Genomic DNA, 6,139 nt, shown 5'->3' with positions numbered 1-6,139 from the left:
TTTAGAGCCGGCGCAAAAATAAACATAAAATTTTTAATTTAAAAATATTAAATAAAAAAAGTGCTAGTGTAAACAAGAAAAAGAAGAAACAAGAACAAGAAAACTCTTATTCAAGCCATTATTTTGTTGAAATGCTTTGATTCAGGTTGATTTCCGGTTTAAAATTGAGCCAATTTGAATTGAAAATAGTTCAAATAGCTTTATTTGGAAAGAAAACTCTTATTCGAGCCAGTATTATACAGGGTGTGCCAGAACTCGCGCCCCAGAGAAAAATGCCATATAAGGTAAGATACCAGGAACATGGAAAAAAATTGATCTATAAAAATTTTGAAGTTATGGGGGTTTAAAGTTTGCACTTTGACTCCATTTATTTCTGTTAGAAAAATAATTTTCCAAGTTTTTTTGCTATAGGCTATTAAAAGAGGAAACAAGAAAGCTGTATCCTAAATTGTAACTCTGTTCAATGTTATTTGTGGCTTTTATTGGCAAAATTTTCGTTTTTTTACTATTTTACATTAAATAGATATAAAAAAATGTCAAATGTCAAAAAATAAATGTCAAAATTTTTTGACAGGTAGAATTTTTCAAACATTTTTTTTATGTTCCTGGTATCTTACCTTACTTGAAAATTTTCTCTGGGGCGCGAGTTCTGGCGCACTCTGTATAGACTTCAATTTGATGCTTTAATATTGTTGAAAATTTTTAGTCAGTGAGAGCCTAAAAACCAAATTTGAAATTAGTTGGTAACTTTTCTACATGAAAAATTCCTTGATTTTTTCTAGTATGTAGTAACTGTGAAAATTGAATAATGTAAAAGTTGATACATTTTAAGTAATTAACATTTTAATATTGACAATTAGAAATTCTGGTAATTTATGGTCAAGTTTGGAATGATCTACTGCTAATGGCCTAATCCACAAACCTCCCCATAAATTATTCCAAGTTTCAGATTTTCAATATTCAAATGTTAATTATTCAAAACCTATCAACATTATCATTATAATTTTCACAAATGCCACAGAAAAAAACAAAGAATTTTATTATGTAGAAAATATTCCAGGTAATTGAAATTTTTTTTCTCCAAATTTAATTTTTGAAGGTCTCACTGCCATACGCTAAAAATTTTGAACAATATCAAAACATCAAATTAAAGTGATTTAATCCTGTATCGTTTACACTATCAAAATTCTTTTTTAATCAATTACAAATATTTATTTTTGCGCCGACCCTAAAACATGGGACAGCCTGTATTTTCGATTTTTTTCAACTTTTGTATCAACCTGTTTTTACGATATACATTTTTGTCACTTTTTATTGAAATTATTATTTTAAATTTGTATTAATTTATTGAACAAATTTTCGAAAACAAAATTCGAAATAACTCTGGTCGATTTTACAAGTTTTAAACTTAGTCGGAGATTAAACAAACTTTGGAAATCAATAGTAATTATTTCATAGTTAACAATAATGATTATTATTATTTTCCCAAGTAAAACATTAAAATGTTCTAAAAACTATAAGTGTTATATAAAACATCACGTCTTTTTTAAATGTTATACAACTAAGAAAACTAAAAAATATGAGGTTTTCACTACTTACAAAAAAAAGTAGAAATTTTAAGCCTAGATATAATACGTATTTTTTTAGCACATTGTCAAAAAAATGAAGAAATGTGTTAAACCATTTCGAGCTTTTAAAAACATAAACATAAAAAAGTGTGACAAATTACATGTGCCTCTATTTTTTTTGGGTATTATTTGTTATTTTTCTACAACTTGTTCACCCAGTCCAATATGTGTGTAAAATTTGTTTATTTCTTTTTTTTAATTTTTCATTGACATGTATTGTGATTTTTTTGTTTTACAAGTTCTGTTTAATATGTGTTATTATTACAAATAAACACTTATGTATAAAAAAAATAAAAATTAAAAACACAAAAAAAAACTGCTTAATATGTATTTTCATCTTTTTATTGTCTTTAATGTTAGTGTTTTTACATGTAGTAAATATGTTATATTCCGAGTTTCTAGTAATTGCAAAATTAAATAAATCTGGGTTCACGTTTTGCATTTTTTTCACACCCATGCATGAAATATAGCTTTAAGAAATGTTTAATGCACGACGCGGAGGGGAGGGCTTTTAAATACTCAAGACCTATTGTCTTTTTACTTTTTTACTTTTTCTTTCTTTACCTTTAAATGTTTTATATTTAATATTGTGTAAACGTTCATAAACTAAAAGAAATTGTTTAAAATTGTAACAAAATTTGAAGTTATAAAAGTTTTGCTAAGCTATGAGGGACACGGCGTAGTAATCTTTTAAAATATCTCAAAGATAACTCCAAAAAAATTAACTGATTTGATTGTACGAGTATTTCGAGGCACTATCACGAAATAAAGATTACTTTAGATAAAAATACGTATTTGTTTTACAATTACAGGTTTATACAAAAACGTGAGATTTTCTTCTAAAATCGCAATTTTAGTAAAAAGAGAATTCGGTTTGTTGTATGTAACAAATCTTAATTTTTATTTTTTTCTTACTCTTCGAATAACTTCTTTTCTAACACGGTTAGCAACGTCTTTTTCAAAACTGATTTGTTCTTGCAACTTGGTAACCTTCCATCTATCCGCATTGCGATAACTTTTAATTTTATTATGGGTGTCATCTTGGTAATTTACTTAATTAAACACAAAGTTTCGCATCACTTCCAACAATCATTTCACAAACATCGATTAAAAGGTCTTTGAAATGAACTGTTATGTAATTTATCGATGACAATGCGTGATACTAAAATTGCACAGTCCCACTTCCTCGAAAAAATCAACGAATTATGAGAATCTTTCACGGAAATGAAAAATTTTCGTATTGTTGTAATAATAGTTGCTTATTATTTTCGTCTGCTGATGTGACTTTACGAACAATAATCGTAAAAAATGTTCCGTGTTGTGCATTTTCCTCAAGGCTGCAACGCAGCTAAATTAACAAAATATTTAGTCAAACAACATGACCTTTAAACATAAAACGCCCTGAGAAGAGTTCAACATAAGCAAATCATGCCAAAAAATGAAAGTAAAATGCATAACAGTGATAGCAGAAAATATTTTCAACAAACACATCCTACACTCTTGCTAATTAAAATTATTATTATGTAAGTAAGGCAGTGATATGCACACATTTCTTTGTGATTAATTAGTGCAAAAACAAGTTTAATTATTTTAAGACATAAATTTGGAGTATATTACCTAGAACATCACTTCAACAGATAATAAAAAGTATTTAAATCGTGACCCTCACTGACCTACGTATCACAATTTGGCTTTGTTGGTTTACGTGTAACAAAAGCCATGAACTTGTAACATAAAACATCTCAATCTTGTAATTTATTATTCAAAAATTGATTAAGAATCTTGTTTTTGAATCGATGTCATCATACTTTTAATTGTTTTGTTATAAACCGCAAGATTTAGTCATTGTGCTAAAATATTGGAGAATTTCCTGAAAATGATAAGTTTTGGTCGCTACTGCACATTCTTGCAATCCAAGTAAATGTTATCGCAGTTTAAATAGGACATGACTTCACATTAAAAAAATAATAAAATTACAAAGTTGTAAATAGACTCATTATTATTCATTTTGGAACAACTTTCGTCGAAATTTGTAATTGATATTAGGCCGATAACCCTCATTTTTTGTATTTTTGTCAAGGTATTAAATTAGTTAATGAAATTCGTATTAACACGATGATGCATGTTTTTCTGTGCTTTGCAAATGATCATCTCTCGTGTTCCAAAATATCAAATGGGAGGTTATTTTTGCAGATGTCACGTTAACCCACATCTTCTTTCGTACGGAAAATATCGAAATTATTGCAGAAAACAACAAATAGAAGATATGAGGTTAAATAAACACAAAGTTTTCCTCGTTCATGTGACATATTTTCATTTACTTATCAGTAAGTGTTCCAGAAATCAACTGTGTTCAATAAACTATCAATCAATAATTTGAAAAAATATTCAAATAGCCCGTTTGAACTGGAAAATGAAGTCACGACCTTGCCTTCAAGGCATTATCATAGGCTTCAAGGAAACACTTAATTTCCATAAGATGACCATTGTCACTGTTACAAAATAATACAATTCGTGTAAAATTATAATTTCCTGTTTACCAATCATAAAAAAGATTAAAAACCAGGAAGCGAATTAATAATTCAACTGATTTAATGTTTGTAAACTAGAAACTAGAATTAGAGTCAAGTTCACTAGTCTGTACTCACGCCGTTATGCTTGCTGGTTTCACGTTTCAGTTTCTTTTCCTGTAAATAGAGCGGGAGACTATTATTTGTACCTACGTAGGAATCATTGCATTTCTCTTCGTAACATGAAATGCACAAGCCAAGTCTTATGGAGAAAGTAATCATTAAGAAATTCGTATTACATTTATCGCAGAGGTTTCGGATAACAAGTTACAAAATCGTTGTATGAAACCGGAAGACTACTGTTTTAAAAAATGATCTGTAGAGTTTTATATTTCTCTTATCAAAATGGAACAAATTCCATATTCTCTAGGTACAAAACTTCAAATTCTGTTTTCTGTAGCAAAAAATCTCTTTTTGTAAACACCAAAAATTTTGAGTTTCAAAATAAAAAAATTGGGGAAATTTGAAGCAAAATAAATAACGTATCAAAATGAATCATTTTCTATATTCTATAAAAAATCTCTTCTCTTGCAAAAAATTTCTTGTAGAAAAAATTTTGAGTTGCAAAATAAAAAATAGGTCCAATATAGAGCGAAATAAGTGACATTTCACAATGTTTTATATTTCTCTATTTATGTTTTTTAACATGTCGAAATAAAGAAACTTTCATATTTTCTAAAAAAAATCCAATTCCTTGCTTTGTTACAAAAAATCTCTTTACTGCAGACACTAAAAATATTGAGTTTAAATTATCCAATATAGAGCAAAATATAGAACATTTCAAACTGTTTTATATTTTGATTTTTTAACGCGTCAAAATGAAACAATTTCCATATTCTCTACAAAACTTTAATTTCTGTTTTTTGTAGGAAAAATCTCTATTTTGTAGATATCAAAAGTTTTGAGTTGCGATCAAAAAACAGAATCCAATATAGAGCGAAATAAGTGACACTTCAAACTGCTTTATTTTCTCTGTTTAGCTTTTTTTAACGTGTCAAAATAAATCAATTTTCATTTTTTCTAAAAAATTTCAATTCATGTTCTCCGTTGAAAAAACCTTTTTATTATAGACACCAAAAATTGTAAGTTTCAAACTCAAAAAAGAGTCCAATGTAGTGCAAAATGAGTGAAAATTCAGTTCCTCTGATTATGTTTTTTAACATGTGAGAATAAAAAAACTTTCATAAACATTTCATTTTCTGGTCTCTGTTCCAAAAAATCTCTTCATTGTAGACATCAAAAATTTTAAGTTTCAAACTAAAAAAATGGTACAAAATGAGTGAAAACTAATTCTGTTTTATAATTCTCTATTTAAGTTTTTTAAGGTGTCAAAATAAAACTACTTCTCTAAGAAAATTCAATCCCTGTTCTCTGTTGCAAAAAATCTTTTTGTTTTAGACACCAAAAATTTTCAGTTGCAAAATAAAAAAATAGGTTCAATATAGAGCGAAATAAGTGACATTTAAAACTGTTATATATTTCTCTGTTTGTTTTTTAACGTGTTAAAATAATGAAACTCATATTTAAAAAAAAAATCATTTCTCGTTTTCTGTTGCAAAAATTTTTTTACTTTGGACGCTAAAAATATTGATTTGCGAAATAAAAAAAATCCAATATAGAACAAAAAACTGTTTTATATTTTTCTGTTTAAGTTTTTTAACGTGTCAAAATGAATCAATTTCCATATTCTCTACAAAACTTCAATTTCCATTTTCTATAGCAAAAAATCTCTATTTTGTAGAAATCAAAAATTTTCAGTTACGATATAAAAGGAAGAACCAATATAGAGCGAAATAAGTGACACTTTAAACTGCTTTATATTTCTCTGTTTAGCTTTTTTAACGTGTCAAAATGAATCAATTTTTATTTTTCCAAAAAAATTCAATTTTTGTTTTCTGTAGCAAAAAATCTCTTTTTTGTAGACATTAAAAATTTTATGTT

At 27.1% G+C, this 6,139-nt stretch overlaps 1 protein-coding gene across 5 annotated transcripts in view; it reads right to left on the bottom strand.

Moving 5' to 3' along the window:
• Positions 1-6,139, bottom strand: part of LOC123008027 (ecdysone-induced protein 74EF) — a 176,644-nt gene that overhangs the window by 32,422 nt on the left and 138,083 nt on the right. The gene's annotated exons all lie outside the window — the stretch shown is intronic.

The sequence above is a fragment of the Tribolium madens genome, unplaced genomic scaffold (assembly GCF_015345945.1).
Source record: "Tribolium madens isolate multiple individuals breed KSU strain unplaced genomic scaffold, Tmad_KSU_1.1 Scaffold_3;HRSCAF=73;Tcas5.2_LG2, whole genome shotgun sequence".
Taxonomy (NCBI): domain Eukaryota; kingdom Metazoa; phylum Arthropoda; class Insecta; order Coleoptera; family Tenebrionidae; genus Tribolium; species Tribolium madens.
This window is presented reverse-complemented; position numbering and strand designations above follow the sequence as displayed.